General features: G+C 37.3%; 1 protein-coding gene across 1 annotated transcript in view; it reads right to left on the bottom strand.

Annotated features, from left to right (window-relative positions):
* The window catches only part of OSBPL6 (oxysterol binding protein like 6), a 210,586-nt gene that overhangs the window by 94,335 nt on the left and 96,927 nt on the right, over positions 1-19,324 (bottom strand). The window contains exon 2 of the mRNA XM_019654014.1: positions 17,017-17,207. The gene's annotated coding sequence lies outside the window, so the exon portion shown is untranslated. The remainder of the gene's footprint in view (positions 1-17,016; positions 17,208-19,324) is intronic.

Genomic DNA, 19,324 nt, shown 5'->3' with positions numbered 1-19,324 from the left:
AACATCTCGGTTTACACTTTAATTTAAAATGACATTTTCAGGATAGCTTGCCTATGATGAAAGAGCAACATTTTGATGGAATTACTATCATGAATATCTTCAATAATATCAAGAATGAAGAAAAGGTGAGTGAGAGAATTGAATTCATTCCAAAAATTGTCTTTCAGATTATTGTTGTTTCTATTAATTTTTTTATTTTTTTAACAAAAAAGGTTTTAGGCATCTAATACAAGGTTGAATGAGATGACTTTTAAAGATCATGTTAACCTGATTATCAATCAAGTGTTTGATCACCTGCTCCATTTCAAAACACATTACTAAAGTAAGTCTAAATTCTGTTAGTAGGTTGCACCTATGTATTCTTTATTTCTATCGTGTGAAAATGGCTGTGACATGAAAAAAATGTTATTTCATCCCTATCAAAGCATATTTTCAGAAATTGCCTAAATAAAATTCTACACCAAAAACATTACAGATTTTAAAGCCAACACCAACATAATTTTTACTCAATGAGAAAATTATTGTGGCTGAACATAACAGCAATATGAAAGAACATCTAATTTTCCTGTGTCATTTCTCCTTCATATCAATAGGATCACTACAATTGTTTCTACATGCCATAACATGTGCATTTACACTGAGTGACATAAAATGCATGTTTATGACCTAGGGACCTGACTAAAGCAAACAGTGGCAGGGAAGACTTCTAGAACTTGCTGTTCATAGGCATCATAACCTGTATGTGTTCAGAAAAACATTTAAAACTGGGGACTACTTAGTCTAGGCTAAGTTGTGATGTGGTAACACACAATCCCCAAATCTCAAGGGCTTGCAAGAAAGGTTTATTTCTTATCATTTACATGTCCCTTATGGTCTTCTGCAGCCCTACTCTGTGTTCTCTTCATCCAGGCTGAAGGAGCAACCTCCATGTGAAGGAGGAAAAGAGCCATGGCAGCTGGAGCTGGCACATGTCACTTTTGCTCACTTTTTATTGGCCAAAGCAAGTCATGTGGCCAATTTGAGATCACTGATGCATGAAAGTATAATTCTTCCAGAGGAGAGACAGTGAATACCAGGATACAGTAATATAATCTATATTTACCATAAAAAAGATTAAAACTATGGATGAAAATATTTAAATTGACTAATTTCATCACTTAGTAATACCAATGGTTAACATGTTGGTTCTACTTTAACCAAATCAGGAGAATAATGTCTGTACCATCTGCGATATGCTTTCTTCAGTCAACAATATATTGGTAACAGCCTTCCTTATGACTAAAGAAACATCAATATCACTGTTCTTAATCACTACATATAAGGCCAGAACACTGATATACTACAATACATTTACTCATTCTTCTATTAGGACATATAGGTTGTATTCTGTGTATTTTGAAATAATGAGATTTATCACGGAAGAGTTCATAATAATTCTACATTCACTTTTGATTATTATAAAAATGAAATCTATTGATTTCAATACTTTTTTGCTTCATTTGATATCTGTTTTCTTTCTGTTTGCAAGTGATTAATGAGATTTGTCCATCCTTTTTACATTTAAACTTTTTGTATTATTTTGTATTATGTGTTCCTCTAGTAATGAACATGTTGGTTTGTTTAAAAAGATCTAATTTTAGTGAAGTCTTTCCCATTTACACTTAATGTCAGAACTAATAGTTGGCCTTACCACTGCCATATTATATTATACTTTCTATTTTTTTTTGCCTCTCCTTTGTTTCCTTTAATGCTTGGTGACTTTTAAAAAACATAATCTGCCTTTCCTTATGATACTGATTTTATATGGTTTTAATTGACCTTTATATTTGCCATTAATTTCAAACATACAATTTCCCTTTTAAATTCTATTTCTGTTTCCCTTTAAGTTTCTCTAAATCATGCTGGACCCTATAGTCTTTAAGTGACTGAGTCAAGAGTAAAATGGTATCTTTTGAGTCTTTCCTTGCAATGTAAGCACTTCCCCCATCCCCAAATCCAAATATTCTCCTCTCATCCTCTTCTTAACCTTGGTGATTTAATCTGGAGTTTTAGAGAAGTACACTTAGTATTCTAGAGCAACAGAGAGGAGCTGATACCACTTTTTCTGGTTGGGGCCAACCAGAATGTGAGGATAGACTATAAGAAAAGCAAAGTCTTTTCTACCCTTTCTCAAGAGCCTCCTTTTCTGCAAGTGCAGCTGAGGTTTGTCACAATCAAGACTTGACTCAGCGAAGCTCTTCCTCAATTTGAAATATAGCCTTCATTAAATTAGGGTCTAATCCTCCATAGTTTTGACATTTCATTGTTTTAAGTTAGTGTTTGGATTATTGATGGTTTGTCTTTTTCAATATTTACAAGACTATTTATAGAGAACTAGTAGGAGCCACATTAGATGATCCTAGACACAAGCCACTTATTCAAGAAGATTAGCCAGAGTCTCCTAGGAAAGATGGCAGTATAAGATCTTATAAACATAGTCCTAGAAAATGACTAAAGAGCAGAGGCTAAAAGGATTTTTTTTTTTTTAAAAAGACCACATTAGGGACTAGGGGCCTTGGCATGCCACAAAATCTAAGGAATCACTTAATTCAGGGACTAAGTCAGGATGTATGAAACCAAAATATGATTCTTCTCTTCAACACAGTGAAGTGGTGCTACAGGAAGAAAACCTGGCAAACTCCACCAGTTTCCGCTAATCTGGAGAGGCCAGGGGCAAGAGGCACAGGGGAAAGGCTCCACACAGATTAAATAGCTTTCCGAGGCCACCAAGGCATAGCAAGTACACAGCCCTGCCGTGCCCTTTCGCTGCTTTCCTCAGCCTTGGCTTCTGAAGAGCATCATGTACATGTCCCAGCACACCCCCAGCTGGCTTCTGGTGCAGTCCTCTATAAAACTAAGGTGGAAAAATGTATACAAAGAAACAAGTTCTCTGACTGTGATTGAACAAGATTCTAATCCCTCCCCACAATCCTAAGGCCCTTTACTAAATAAATGAATAAGACAAGCCTACATTCTACATGATCAAGCCCTTGGGGTGAATTTTAAGAGGAGAATTTGACTGTTAACCAAGTAAACTTGAAGGGTGCCAAGGATAATTGGCACAAATAATCTTCTGACAAAGAGCAGACTTCATACAAAAAAAAGGTAAAAAAAAAAAAGTTATTCCCCCACAAGGAAAAAAAATTATTATGTGCAAGAGATTAGACAGAGGTCTTATTTGGAATGTTAATCCTAGAAAAAGAGAGAGATAGTTTTAGATTATAAGTGCTTTACATGTTCACAATTTTTTTTTTTTAAAGATTTGTATTGAGTAATTGGGGGATGGGAACAGTGCTGGGGAATTGGGGGAAGGGGAACAGACAAGTTGCTGTCCTTTTGTTCTTCAGTCTAGTTGTGGAGGACATTGCTTCACTGGCCCAAGTTGGCACCATCATTGCGCTCTTCCTGGGCGAGGCAGATCAGTCGCCGGCTTCTGGACGGCCGCTCACTGCGGCTGCTGGCTACTCACGCTGGCTGCTGGCTACACACAGTAGGTAGCCCATGGCAACCCACTGCAGCAGTGGCTGCAGCCTACGGTCGCCAGTGACTCACGTCAGCCCAGCTCCAGGTTCAGCTGTTGTTCAGCATCTTAGCTGTGGAGGGCAGTGTCACTGGTGCTCATATGTGGGATCTGAACTGGGGCCCTCTGACGTCCCAAGCCAGCTCTTAACCAATGCACCACTCGGCCGGTCCCACAATTTTTTTTAATGGGGTCTTTGAATAAGAGACAAATCAGGTTCAGATGCATTGGAAACTGGCACAGGTAAAAAATTAAGAATATAAATAACAACAACAGAATTTAAATGCAGTAATTAAAATGATTTTAATAAAGCACAGAATGATTTTGCAGAAACAAAATCTAGTCAGTATATAGGTTAGAAAGATAAAATTGAAGAAATCATCTTACAAACAGAAAAAGGGTAAGAAAAAGTTAACCTCCATACTTTTAGCTCAAGTTCATCTACTTAAAAATGGTATGCAATTTAAAACTTATGAATTATTTATTTCTGGAATTTTCTAGTTAATGTTTTTGGACTGAGGATGATCATGGAAAGCAAAACCACGAATAAAAGGGGACTACTATACATATTTTTTTTAAAAATAAAAAAGAAAGGTATGGGTTTCCTAAACCATTAAGTAACACCCAAGTCTTGTGGCCCTTAAAATTACAACAAAAAGACAATGTAATTATGTATTTCTGCAATTCAAATAATATGTGGGGAAATCACATCTTGCTGTACAAATCACATAAAACTATGCCAAAGGCCTGATTTGAAAGTGGGAGAAATAGTTCCTTACTATACTTTAGAAATTTATATTTCAGTTATAAGTAAAAGTCTTCCATACCAAAGTTTTCACTTCCCTTAGGTCATACTGCCTCTAGTTTTTGAACCAGTCTAAATTTTCTCCAATGATTTAAGAATTCATTGTCGTACTTATTTATTTCCAACTTTTTATATGGAAGTTTCCCTGAAAGCCAGCTTAAATCAGCCATTTTCTATATCACACTAATTTCTGTTAAATTATAATGTGATAATGTCTTTATTTGAAAACTATAATTTGGGCTGACATATTTTTGAATTAGGACATAGGACCTTAAATTTAATAATTATATATTCTTCCCAATCTAGTTTTAATTCTGTACTTTGCATAAACTTTATATTCCAGGATAACGGTCCAGCTCTTTCTTCCTGTTAAAGGTTTTGTTGGTTCTTGGGCATTACCATATTTTCCCATGTATAAGATGCACTTAATTTGGGGGCCTGAAATTTGAAAAAAATGTATTACATAAAGTTATTGAACTCAAGTTTTATCATCATAAAATTCATACAACTCCTCATCAGTTGAGGGAAATGCAAGTAAAAAAATTTACAACCACTGTATAAGATGCACCATCCAGTTTTTAGACCCCAAATTTTTCAAACAAGGGTGTGTCTTACACATGGGGAAATACGGTATATGCATTGAATTGTTCTCAGAACTGAATCTTCAAAAAATTGTTATCAGAAAGAGATTAACAAACAAACTACCACTTGTACCATTTCCCCAAGCAATCCTTCTCTGGACATCTGCTAATTTTATAATTAACATGATATAAATGGCCTTTCAAAAAATTATTGAGTATAAAATACCACATCAAAAATATTGAGGGGTGGCCAGTTAGCTCAGGTAGTTAGAGCGTAGTGTTCATAACACCAATGTTCCCAGTTCAATTCCCACATGGGTCATGGAGCTGTGCCCTCCACAATAAGATTGAAGACAACTACTTCACTTGGTTCTCATCAATTGCTACAGAGGGCTTTAAAATATACATATAATTGAGGTCAGCATCCTAAAAAGAGATCACCACCTTCTTCTTAGGTTTCTTTATCATGTCAGGGGAAAACAATACCAATAAAAATAGCAGGCTTTTTCTGTGTGCCAGTCCTGGATGCCAAGCACTTTCCATCCATTCTTAGTTACTCTTTGTTACTCACAGTGTACAGATAAGAAAAGCAGGGCTTGGGACAGCTGAGTGGCTCAGTTGGTTAAGAGCTCGCTCAAGAGTTTGAGCTCTGAGCAACAGCGGTTTGATTCCCAGCCTGAGCTGAGCAGCCACTGAGCTGCCAACAGGTGGCAGGATGGCTCAGTTTAAAAAAAAAAAGAAAAGAAAAGAAAAGCAGGGCTTAGGAAGTTCATTATTTGACAGCAAAGCCCATGCAACACATTCTTACACTACTTTTTTATCCTTGATTTACTAGTAAATCAATGAATAAACTAAGCAATGAATCAAGTTTTTTTTATAGTATGGTACATTACTGATGGCATACAATACAAACTTATAGAGGTTTTTTTAACCTTGGATTCATGAATGGGTTTAACACATTCTTTATACCCCAGAAATGATATGAAAAGTGTTGGATATACAGGCAGCATCTTTTCTTAGGGAATATTCAATAGCTTTCATCTCATTATCAAAAGGTATCCTTGAGAGTTTATATTTCTAAAATGATTGTTACCAGTACAGTTTAAAAAAAATCCATGGGTATAAAAGCTGTACAACATATTTAATATAATGAGATCACAGGACATTTGGTTTTGATGGGAGCATGTGCCATGGATTCTTGACAAGGCCATTTTGATACTGTCACTCAATAATTTTACCAGTGCTAATTTTCTAAGATTTATCAGCCACTTTTTCATTTTGGTTTCTGACCCTTGCTAACATGTTCTGAAAGGGAAGCTTTGGTGATGTCATAATTCATACTTTAACAAGAAAAATAATATTGGGAAATATGGTTCCCTTGGCTGCTAATAGGTACTGATTGTCAGCAGAGTGCAAAGAGGTTTTGGCAACAGGAAATAGCGAAAGATTTTGCCTTTGCTTTGTGACCTTAAATAACAATTCATAAAATCCATGTTGAGTGTGTGTAAACTCTTACTGGGGTGCCAAGTGAGCTGAGTAGCAGCACATGCTCTCTAGAGCAATTTCCCATCAAAACAACAGTTTCTATACTGAGTTGAGGTATGCCGAAGAATTGGATAAAGCAGACAAATTAGCTTAGGTTAAAAATGTTCCTGAATTACCCTATTACATTGCTGGTAGAAATGTAAAATGGTGTAACTGGTATTGAAAGTGGTATGGAAGTTTCTCGAGAAATTAAAAATAGAATTACCATATGATCCCATAATTCCAATTTTGGGTATTTACTCAAAAGAACTGAAAGTAGGGATTTGAACAGATATTTGTGTAGCCATATTCTTAGCAGCATTATTTATAATAGCCAAAATGTGGAAGCATCCCAAGCATCCATCAATGGATAAATGGATAAACAAAATGTGGTATATTTATACAATGAAATATTATTCAGCCTTAAACAGTATAGAACTTTCGACACATGGTACAAGGTGGGTAAACCATGAAGACATTACGCTAAGTGAAATAAGCCAGATACAAAAGGACAAGCATTGTATGATTCTACTTATATGAAGTATCTAGAGTAGTCAAATTTATAGAGACAGAAAGTAGAAGGGTGGCTGCCAGGGTCTGTGAGGAGAAAAGAATGAGGAGTTAATGTTGAATAGGTAAAGAGTTTTAGTTTGGAAGATGAAAAATTTCGGGAGATGGAAGGTGGTTGTTTTAGTCCATTTGGTTGCTATAACAAACACAGACTGTGTGGCTTGTAAACAGTAAGAATTTATGTCTCACAGTTTTGAGGGCTGGAAGTCCAGGATCAGTATACCAGCAGATTTGATGTCTCGTATGGACCCGCTTCCTGGTTCTTAGATGGTCATCTGGTTGCTGTGCCCTTAACACGTGGAAGGAGGCAAGGCTATCCCTGAAGACTCTTTGATAAGGACACTAATTCCATTCCTGAGGGCTCCACCCTTATGACCTAATCACTTCCCAAAGACCCCACCTCCTAATACCATCACACTGGGGGCTAGGATTTCAACATAAATTTTGGGAGGACACAAACATTCAGACCTCAGTGATGATGGTTACAGAACAAAGTGAATACATGAAATGCTGCTAAACTACACACTTAAAAATGATTAAAATGGTAAATTTTATGTATATTTTATAACAAGAAAAAAGCTCCTGTCTTATCAGCTATGACTTTTATAATATGTGGGCTTTGATATTATGGTATTGGGTTGTTGGAAAAGTCATGACACATTTTTGCAATGAAAAACATAGAAAAAAATACGTCACGACTTCTGACAACACAATATTTTGTGTTTAGGTTTCATCTTCTTTATGACGTCTTTCCTTTTTTTTTTTTTTTTAGCTGAGCCATCCCGCCACCTGTTGGCAGCTCACGGCTGCTCAGCTTGGGCTGACTCGAACCACTGTTGCTCAGAGCTCAAACTCTTGAGCGAGCTCTTAACCAACTGAGCCACTCAGCCGGCCCGACATCTTTCCTTTTCAATCAGACAGAATTGTCACTTCAATCTGTATTACTTCTGTACTTATGCATAAATGTACTACTGAACAAGCACTGCAATATATTTATTTGTTTTGATTCTGTACAATCTTTGGGGGTGGGGATTGTGTCACTGTCATGATTGTAGTCTAATGTCATGGGACACAGAAACCACTCAGATTGTTTACTGGTTTATCATTTTAGTTAAGACTTAAGTCCTCCAGTATATCCATTAAGACGTGTTGATTGTGCTCACAAGGGGCCTGTATATAACCTCTCTCATGTCAGTTCTTCAATTTTACTATATTTGCCCAAATATAACCCCAAATAATCCAAATGATTTGCAGACTGGAGTTCCCTATCTGTTCAGTAGTCAGCTGGAGAGAAAGACTGTACAAAGTTCAATATTACCAAGAGAAAAACCTCTTGGTTATCCTTAAAAAAAGAGCCACCAGGCTGCTAACAGTACTCTAGAGGCCTGGAGCATTATTAGGTTCTGTTTTCCCTGGTGTTGAGTTGTGCATTAGGAATAGGAATAGAAGCAGCAGCATAATTCTTTCCAAGCACCACTGATGGATTAGTCTGGCTGCACAAAATTACTGCACCTGCCACCTACTTTATTAGCCATTATCTACTTAATCACAGATATTTCATGGTTAGGAACCTTAAGCAGAATTTTAAAAAACAGTCATCCCTCCAGAATAGCTATGTTTATACAGACCTTTACCCTCCTATCAGGGCGCCCACCACTCTACTTGTGTTGGGCATTCGGCATAAATATTGGTTTCAATTATGCCCATTCATTGTTACGGGAGGGAAGGAACAGCTGACAATAGCTGAGGACCTACGGCCAGGCCTCAGGTTCTTCAGTCTTGTGAGCTCATTCAATTGGGGGTTGGTCACTTTTGCGCACTCCAGTGGTGAGCTGGGGCTGGCTCGCACCCGCTCAGGAGACCACTGTGTGCATCTCTCTCTAGCAGGGCCTTCAGAGACATCCTCTTGGGAATCTGAAACTGGCCATGATGGGAGCATGTATGCCACGCAAATCAGCACTTTTTTTTTTTTGAAAGCTGATTTTTAAACATTTACCAGTACAGCACTATATATGTTCTGTGGTGTTTGTTCCGTTAATTTGCCTTTACTAAAAAAAAAAAAAAAACATGGACTTCTTGAGTTTGAAACCAATCTCAAATCTGCCATTTCCTAGCTATGAAATCTCAGGCAATTTACATAATCTCTCTGTGCCTCGGTTTCCTAATCTATAAAACAGGGATAATAACATGTACCTCATGGAGTTGTGAGAAGTAAATGCAGTAATCTCTATCAAATGCTTACTATTATTATGCATTGTCTTCTGAGCCCCTCGTCCAAATGACTGTGAGGGGAAACAGACCTGAAGACACACTGTGTATCTACGACAGCATCACCTTCCTCCATGATCAGGTTCAGGACACTTAAGCCTCAGGGGTACCAATTTTGAGATTGATTTGATCTATGACACTATTTCATTAAAAGCCCTTATGACAAAGATTTGCTAATTTTCCATCAAAGGATAAAGAGTATCTGGGGGAAAATGTATAATTTAACAAAAATCCACAAAATAGAAACTAATGTACTGGTTTATGTCTTTAAATGGATTTTGTGGCCTATCCTTAGTAAAAATACAGCCTACACATAAATATAAGAGAATCATCCAATAACACACTATTAAAATTATTTTAGTGTAAAAAATACTTGAGATGTTGATATAAAGTAAAGGAACAGGGGTCCTGATGGCTTTGACAAACCATATTTGAGGTCCACTGAGAGCATCAGATTCATAGTACATTATAATTAACAAAGAAATGGATGTCAAAAAGCTTGAGCTTAAGCCTTCCTTTTTCAGATCACGTGATTTTGTGTCTCATAGTCATTACTTCCTCAGTGCAGGGAAGATACTCTTGTACCCAACTTACCTCATGGGATTTTGTGGAAATCAAGAAAGAAAAAATTACTTTAATATACATACACTCATATTGGGGTAAAGATGAAAGACTGAATACAGAATCGATTTCATGCCAAAACACCACTGAAATCCATTGAAAACAATACTAAAGGGACTTTAAAAAAAAAAAAAGTAAAACCTCACAAGAGCAGTGAGAACAGAAAACAACAGCAACAGAATTTGGGATGGAAACCAGATAAGAATGGTAAAAAGACTTCTGGGTCTTTAGTAAGTGCTGTTACAAAGAGGATAAGTGGAAATTTAAAGAATTCAAAGGAAGGTTTAAAATGTCACTTGATATAGAATTGGGATGATAAAGCTACTTTTCCCCAAACCCCAAGCTTGGGAAATACCAGTGCTAAGTGTTTGCTGCAGACATTCTGAAAGGTGATCCCAGGATCAACGTGTCACCTGGGAACTTATGCCAAATGGAAATTCTTGAGCTCATCCATACTAATGAATCAACAACTCCAAGGGTGGGGCCCAGCACTCTGTGTTTTAACCAACCTGTTACCAGGCTGTAGGTGTAAAGCACTGCCAACTGGGCTCTATTCTTTTATCTGTGATGCCAGTATTCCTAAAAGTCCCATGTGAAAAAGATTTGCTAATTTCCACCTGAAGGATAACATCCTAAGTAGTCCAAGAATATTTTAAGAAAACGCATGAATTTAAAAATAAGAAAGAAAAATGTAAACTAACTCTATTTGTAAGTTTTGTTAAGTTTCTGAAATTTATGAAGGTAAAATGATGCATTAAAAAAATGGCAAAATTTGTCTTGTCCATACATGAGTGATGGGGCAAAAGTCTAGATAGAGTATAAGAGCATTCAAGGGATAAGTTCTCAAACCCATCATTTCTCTTAGCTGTCCCTTCCTATAGGGAAGTCGGGCTTCCTCATTTTTGCCATATCTAAGCAACATTGTACATGATTTGGTATAAATTTTGGTATTTCTTACTATTTTTTTCTAGTCAGTGTTTTATTTTGGAATAACTTTAGATTTATATAAAAGTTATAGAGTTCCCATATACCCTTCACCTAAGATTTCCTCCAGTTTTCAGAAGCTGACAAAATAAGAGATTTTAATCTTAAAGTTTATTTATAGTGCCAGTTGAAAAAAAAATAGACATTTGGAAATAAATTCAAATGCCAAATTTGTAGTTATTGTTTTTTTGGGTTTTTTTTTAATAAAGATTTTTATTGGGAAATTGGTGAAGGAGAACAGCATTGGGGAATTGGGGAAGGGGAACACACAAGTTGCTGTCCTTTTGTTCTTCAGTCTAGTTGTGGAGGACATGGCTTCACTGGCCCATGTTGGTATTATCATTGCGCTCTTCCCGGGTGAGGCTGTAGGTCACCAGCCATTGGATGGCTGCTCACAGTGGCTCACTGGCAGCTGCCGGCCTCTCACGATAGCTTACTGCAGCCCACTGCCGCCCTTCTGCAGCCTACGCCATCACCAGCGACTCATGGCAGCCCAGCTCCAGGTCGAGATGTTGTTCATCAACTTAGCTGTAGAGGGCGCAGCGTCACTGGCCCATGTGGAATCCGAACCGGGGCCCTGCTGCTCAGAGCTGGTGTCCCAAGCCAGCTCTTAACCAACAAGCCACTCGGCCAGCCCCTGTAGTTATTGTTTAAATAAACTGTACAGTACTTTCAAATTTAGTATTCTAAACATGGAAATTGAGTCAGTTAATCACCCTTCAGTTCTCAGCTTGCATCACCTCAGAATAAGCACATATCCTGTCACTTTCTAACACAACGTTGTTTTCATTTTCTTCACAGCACTTATCTCACTCTGTAGTTACATTATTTGTTTATTGGCTTACTGTCTGGCCCTGAAGACTTCACGCATTACGTTTCATGCTCTCCTTCTTCTAACCCCTGGACCCAGAATAGCGCCTGGTACATACTGAGTAGGTACTCAATATACTTTGCTGGATGAATGAATGAATGAATGCCTACATGAATAAGGAACACTTTAGCTATAGGAGGGGTGATATGATAAAAAAACAAATCTATTTACATTGTCATAGTTTCTGAAATTTCAAACCTTTAACATTGTACCACCAGCCATAGCTGACATAGAAGCCTTGTGGTAGCCCAACATCTTTGTAATTACTTCTAACTGGGACAAAGTTTAGAATTATTACTCCTGATAGATCCTTGTTTTCAGAAAGCCACACCTTTCAAAGTAGATCTCTGTTGTTGGTTCACTGCACTCAGTGCTCCCCAGCATTATTCATTTGACGTGAAATGCCAAGAAAGGAAAATTTTAAATCCCTCTCAAAGTTAACCTAATTAAAGTATTAATCATCCTTGAGTATGTAAAAACATATTTTTAAAAACTCACAACTCCTGATTCCAATCTTATGGGCGTTTGGGAATGAGACATTTTAGAAAGACAGGTAAAAAATTTAAAAGACTGAAGGGGGAATGACAGGCCTCCTTCTTCTCTCCTGTTGCCTAGCACTCAGCTTCACGGTCAAAGAATTACCTGGTTGTAGGAAAAAGAAAGAAGTATAGATAGATGGCTGGAAGGGAGGAAGACAATAAGAAAGGGAGGAAGGGGCTACCTACCTATTCCCATATTCTCTATGAACACTTACATTTCTCCCAGGGTCAAATATAAAATACGTCCCAAAGTTAAAGTGCTTAATCACTTGACCCACAAAGGAAAAAGAAAGTCAGTCTAAAATAAGTAACCATAAATTATCCATTTGTCAAATAAATGAAACGCTGGGGTCCTTGCAGGCTCTGTTTCATTTAGAGCGTTTACCTTTGTGTTTCTGGACTTGCACTATGATGAAGGGCAGACACTAATAAATGCATCCAATGCAGCACAGATTGATCCACCATCTAAAGAGCATAATAATCCCACTGTCACTTCTGGAACATTTCCTACTTATGATGTAATGAATTGCAAATAACTCAAATTATCTGGTGAACTAAAGACTTAATAGACTGAATCTCACTGCCCGGAAATATATCCACATTAACACTAAAAATGGACTTGAGGAAAAAATTCATCGTCTGATCTCTTGCATAAACTTTGAAAGACAAAAAATAATGATAATAATAAAAGGTAAAGAAAACTATATTTTTTCTCTACATAAAAATAAAACAATTAGTAGTATTAATGTTGAGTTATTCATTTAAAACCATCTCATATACTTAAAGGATAAAGCAAGTAAATTCTGCAATATTATTTTGAACCAAGATTGTCAGTGTAAGAGAAAAGAGATATAAATATAAAGTCAAATAATATTAAAATCCATAAAGTTAACTTGAAGACATCGGTATGAACTCATAGCCTTTTTATTTTTTAAATATTTATATTTCCTACTCTGTGCCCTGAAAAAGTCTGGAGACACTGATGCTGATAAGAATGAGCACCCTTCACATCCAGGCTGTAGTTTCTAAATTCCACTTTTTTTATTGAAAGGAATCAGAGATTCAAAGACAATTTTGAGAAATTTAATAAAGAAATTTGAATACAGAATGAACAGTAAATGATATCAAAGAATTATCACTCATATTGTTAGGTGTGACAATGGCATTATGGTTTTATAGGAAAATGTGCATAGGAAGAGATGCATACGGAAGCACATATAGTGGATATGACATAATGTTTACTTCTGTCTGATAATTTCAGAAAACAGTGGAAGGGGATAAATGAATCTGGGTGTGTGCAGAGGGGAGTTCACTACACTGTTCTCTTTATTTTTGTATAAATTTGAAGTTTTTCTGTGAAACATATTTTTTTAAATTAGGAAAAAAACCAGAAAGCAACAAAAAATGAAAAAAGTCTTAAGAAACAAAAATTTCCCTGTTCCCTACTACTTAAATATGATACCCTTTACATTAACAATAGTCTCCTTTTTTTCCTCCACTTATTTCTTCATTTCTACTTTTAATGGATATTCATTTAACATACAATTTATTTTTCAAAACTGGTCTAAATCTTTCTGATGTTTCGGTGACCCATTTTTCTAAAACTTCACCTACTAGACTGAGAAAGACAATGTACAGGGGAGAGCTGGTCTAGTGCACAGCCTTTATCATTGGACAGATATTTTCTGAACCCTTGTTCCCACTCTTTCTCAACTGGATGAGAAGGAAACTTCTTCCCTGGAGAGAAGAGCTGGCTGGCTATGGGCCTGCTCCCTCCCTCTTGGCCCCTTCGCCTCTTCTGAATTAGGTGTCTCTTGAACAGAGGAAACACCCTTCTACCTGACAGAAAAGGAGGGAAAGCCAAGGGGGATGAAAGGGGCAGGTAAAAGCGGTATCTGCACTGCCAATTCTTGCTGCGTAGTCTCTCTCCATCTCCATTACCTGTGGGAGGCGTCTCATGATCCTCAAAACAGATAAAAAGGAGTAAATGTCAGCTTCCTTGCCATGCTGGGGTTCAGTACTTTTTCTTGTCTTTCAGTTTTTGCTAGACCATGTTATCATATTTGCTGACTGGTTAGCTGATTTACTGAGTTTACCTTTTTCACCACATTTCCACCTGTTTTATATGTCAGTGATGGCTCCCAAGTGCTCCCTACTTTGGTTCCATTTTTTTCAGTCCTATTTATCCTTTCCTCAGGGAGTAAAGTGAAACGGCATGTGAGGCTGATAACAGGAACTCCAAGAAAAGGAGATCAAGGGGTTTTCTGAAAGCATTTCTGAGTATACATGCATACCCACTAATTCCGATGACAAAGGAAGAATAAAACTCAACACACTTCATTAAGGAAATGAGATGCGAATCACCTGCTTTTACTTTTACAGGATGTTTTATTTCTTTCTCGTGTAGTCAAGTCACAACTCAGCAAATGTGTGGAAACAAATTTCCAGTTACTTTATTTCCATGAACTTAAACCTGATAGCCAAAGGGACTCACGTACATTTCATCGTTGCGTGTGTCAAGTATCAGGAGATCCTGGGCAATACTGACCTAAGAGATTCCATGAGATAGAGCAAAGTAATGCCACCAGGACAGTAAACTACACATAATGAACATCCAACCCAGCCAGCTTTCTTTCTGGCTCGGTTCAACATTAAAAATGAATATCCTGAGACTGAAATCTGCTTCAATAACAGGCACTACCCATTTGAAGTTGAATGAGTTGTTGGGATAAGAACCACTGTGTTGGGATTGAGTCAGCTTCCCCCATTTACAAACTATGAACAAATAATCAATATTTGAGTTTAGCTAATGCAGACAGAGAAGTGCTATGCCCCTTAGGACCCTACGATTTGAAATGCTTTTCATGACTAAAGCTCTTTGTTACTATATAAAAGTTTCAGTACCAAATTAACAGGAACATGACTGTAAGTAGTTTAGTTCCCAACAATACATAGTGGTCACAAATGGGGAAAGAAAAGTTTTATGATTAACTACAACCCACCGTGCTTGAAGGCACACCTGATTCTGATGGAGAGATTTCTCAATGTCAAAAGTTCTGTACATGTAGATGGCACTGCATATTGCTCATCAAATCACTCTGGCATCTAGGATGAGTAAGGGGCTAGAAAATGGACTCTAAATCTTGACAGGTTAACACTCAATGAATCAGTTTAATGTCCCTGGGACCAAAACAGTCAGATCAGGCAATGGAACCCTTAGGTTATAACATTCAGACTCTGAGATGGCAACTTCGGGTTCTGGAAAGAATAATTCAGACCTTATCACTATGCAAATCAGATTCCCAAACTAAGAACAACGGATCATCTGATTTTGGAAAAGTCTTCCTTCTTCATAGACAAGTCTGGCAGATATCAGAAAGCCAGTTCTCTAAGCCTACACATGTTATATAAAATAATAAAATGCCAGAAGAGAATAGACTAACAGTATTATGTGCAAAGTACATGGGAGTGGCTTCATGTAAGGAGAAATGAAACTGACGCTTAAAGCAGGAATCTTTATCACAAAAGTCTACAAGTACCAGGCAGTTAACATAAATCTGGAAGCCTGGTTGCAGTGAATACTTAGGAAATAGGGAAGGTGAGCAAACATCAGTCCTAAAAATAGCAACAAGACCAGATTTCTAATCTTCCAAAGGAAGCCAGGTATCTGATTTTCTATGTGAAGTTTCCAGACTACCAAATGTTGGCAATTAACTCAATTTAAAAAAAGAAAATGTTTACACGTTAAAAACACGATAGTCTAAAATTTGCCCTGTGGGCCACCAATTTGCAAGTTCTGCCCTAAAATGTAATTTTAAATAATGTAATAATAAACAGAAAGCTTCTCACATAATGATTATACTAAATTATTGAGCCCTGGCTTCAGCAAGGAGAGGTTAGGAGTGGTATCAGAATACCAGGGGAGCATTTCCCAAATTACAGATTTCTGAACTATCATCACCACCACCACCACCACACCTGGCCCCAGGGCAAATAATAGTTTGAGCAGAGGATACAAAGCTTGCAAAAGCTCCCCAAGATCTCTAGCGGCACACACTCCCAGAAAGCTTCGTATAACTGGAAGGGATAGATCCAAATTGTAAAAACCAAAGTCATTGAGCCTAAGATGTCAAATAGCATATACGAAGTGGCTCTGAAAATAACAACTGTAAATATCAAAGGTGACAAGGAACTCATATTAAGTATTGCTATTTTCATATTAGTTATTTCAATCTCATGGGCAAAAAGAAATCAATCGTCTACCTGTTTACTATGAAAGATTATAAAAAAAGGTACATTTTGAGAATGTGTATATGCATGCACATGTGGGTTTATAACAAAAGCAAGGATCACATGTCAACCAATTTGAGGCATAGGTCTGCAGGTTCATTACTCAGAGAGGAAAGGGGAGTGTCTTATTTCCACATGATGCCAGACTGCAGACAGAAGGTTAAGAAATACTTTGGCATGTTTTTCTACTTCTTATCCTTTAAAAATTACAGCAGAACTTTTTATTAAGACGGCTAAACATAACCAGGATTACTACGCATTATTTTTAGATCTGATGTACGCATAAAAGGTATAAAGAAACACCTTCCTGTGATTTGGTAATGTCTGACTAATCTTTTGCTATTATTAAGCACTGCCTAATCTAACCCCACTTATGATTTTAAGCTGGCGCTCTCCCAACTCACCTTGTAACTGGGACTCAGTCTTCCAGGTCGGCTTTAAGGTAAGAGCTGTTCCAAGAGCTTTAGCCTCAGGTGCCTGCAGTCTTTCTCCCGGGAACTCAGTCTGTCTATTAACCCTGCTGGGCTTATCTGGTCAATGACAGGAATGGCTCCTGGATTTCCTTCTCTTGCTGTTTTGCAGCAAGGGGCAGAAGCTGAAAAAGAGAGATTCTAGTCACATCGCACATCTCCAAAGGACTTTCAGAACCTCTCGGAGTGACTGCCTATGGCCAATCAGAAAATTCCTTCCAACTTATCTTTTGAGGAGAAAGTTCAGAGGAATGGTGTCTCAGCATTTTACCTCCTTTGCTCAATCTTATGTAATCTCAAAGACGCAACCATTGAGCTCGTCAGCAATAAGTAACATTCACCATTTATGCCTTACCCAGAGTTTGGAGGAAGAAAACTCTTAATTTATATAGCAAATACATCCTAAAAGGGGCACAGTATAGTTTCCCAAAAAACATTTAACCCTCCAATTAAATGTAAACCCCAGTTTTTAAAAACAGTAAGTATGAAGTGGTTTCATCACATATGCACATAAATGTACAATACCAGTATGCCAAAAAAGACCCATTAATGGTCTGTAATTTGCCTTAACAGAGTAGAATTGTTGCCAAATTCCTAGAACAATACTCTAGCAGGAAGATCTGTCTACACTATCAAAGATTAGTTTTCAACTTCACATGGTTTCTCGGAAGGCAAAGAAACAAGATTTTATGAGAAAATAAAATATGTTCACTTTAAGGAAAAAAAGAAAAAAGAAAAGCCTGACAAGTAATACAGAGTAGAAACTAAATTAGTTACTCTCTGGCCTGATATGTGATAGCAGTTTTTACCTTCCAGCATCTCTAGCAGGCGCATTTCTTCACAAGGTAGCTTTAAAAATTACTCGCTGGGTTTGATTATTTTTCAAGCTTATTTTTTCACTATTTCAGTCTTCTCTTTTTACTTATGTTGAAGGAAAACACACACATATATATTCTGAAAGATTATAACTTAATGAAAGTGCAAAGATTTATATCTACTCAACATATTATTCTGTGATTGCTCCTTTAAGCACCATTTTTTCTGCAAAAAAAATTTATCCTAAATCCCCCTCCACCTCTACAAAAAAAAAATTTTTTTTTAATCTCTACTATGTTGTAAGACAAGTCCATGCATCTCGTAGGTCCTAAATAATATTTAGTTGATGACTATGATGATGACATAGAAGAACTAAGGTTAGGGTCCATCAAGATTATTATTGTATGCTCAGCATTATATCTGTTTTTTTTCTGCAAACACTCCTCAATCTATGCTCTTTAATCCTGTATAATTATAGGCAGATTGAATATGAGTGGTCAGCTACTGCATGCCCCCCTACCCACCTTTTTCCTCTCTCTTTCCTACAACGGCCAAGCTTTAGAAAAGGAGAGAACACTGAAAAAGGAAAAAGAAGGAAGAAAAATGTGGTAAAGAGCCCCCTGTGCTAAACTCCAGTTTGTTCTGCCTACTCTCACCGCATTCCTCTTCCCTAGTCTTATTCTCCATAACTTCTTACCATCCTATAATGGCGAGTGGGAAGGTGAAGTAGAACAGAAGACCCCCGGGTAAGATCATGGCTTCCTCTCCATCTCTATTTCCCCCAGTTCGGCAGGAGATAAGAGAGAGAAGGCAGGATGAAGATTGCAAACCATACCTAAGGAATTCCTTCTCCCTCTTGCATCACAAACACTGCCTGTGTCCTGCCTATAGACTATGTTAATCTGACATTGGCCCAAGAAGCATTTTTCCATTTCAGTCATCTGTTTCCCCATAGTCTTTGCCTGTACATCCTTCAAAATCCAGCTCAAAACCACAACTCCCAACTCCTTCCTTGATTTTCCCAGCTAGAAAGAAGCAGTTTTTCATCCCATCTGGTACTTTGGCCAATTCTACTGGTCATATATGCTGCTTACACCTCTTATCTCCCCTACCAGACCATGTCAACTCTGGAAAGCAGGGACCGGACCTGAATTCTCTGCACACAGTAAGTGTGAGTTCAAATGTGAAAAGTACAAGGTTTCTAGTTATATGTGCTGTGTAAGAAATGAATCTATTATTGTTCATTTTGCACAAAAGTGTGTATTTTCACACGTGTAGATGCAATGTCAAGGAATAAGGGTTTCGGCTGGTTCTTAGGCTATAATTAATATTCATAACACCTTCTATAGCCTTCAGGGAGGCTGACTACTCTGCATTAAAAAAATGACTACTTTATCAATACATGGTTCAGATAGAATCAATCATC

Source organism: Hipposideros armiger, unplaced genomic scaffold, assembly GCF_001890085.2.
Source record: "Hipposideros armiger isolate ML-2016 unplaced genomic scaffold, ASM189008v1 scaffold_212, whole genome shotgun sequence".
NCBI lineage: Eukaryota > Metazoa > Chordata > Mammalia > Chiroptera > Hipposideridae > Hipposideros > Hipposideros armiger.
This window is presented reverse-complemented; position numbering and strand designations above follow the sequence as displayed.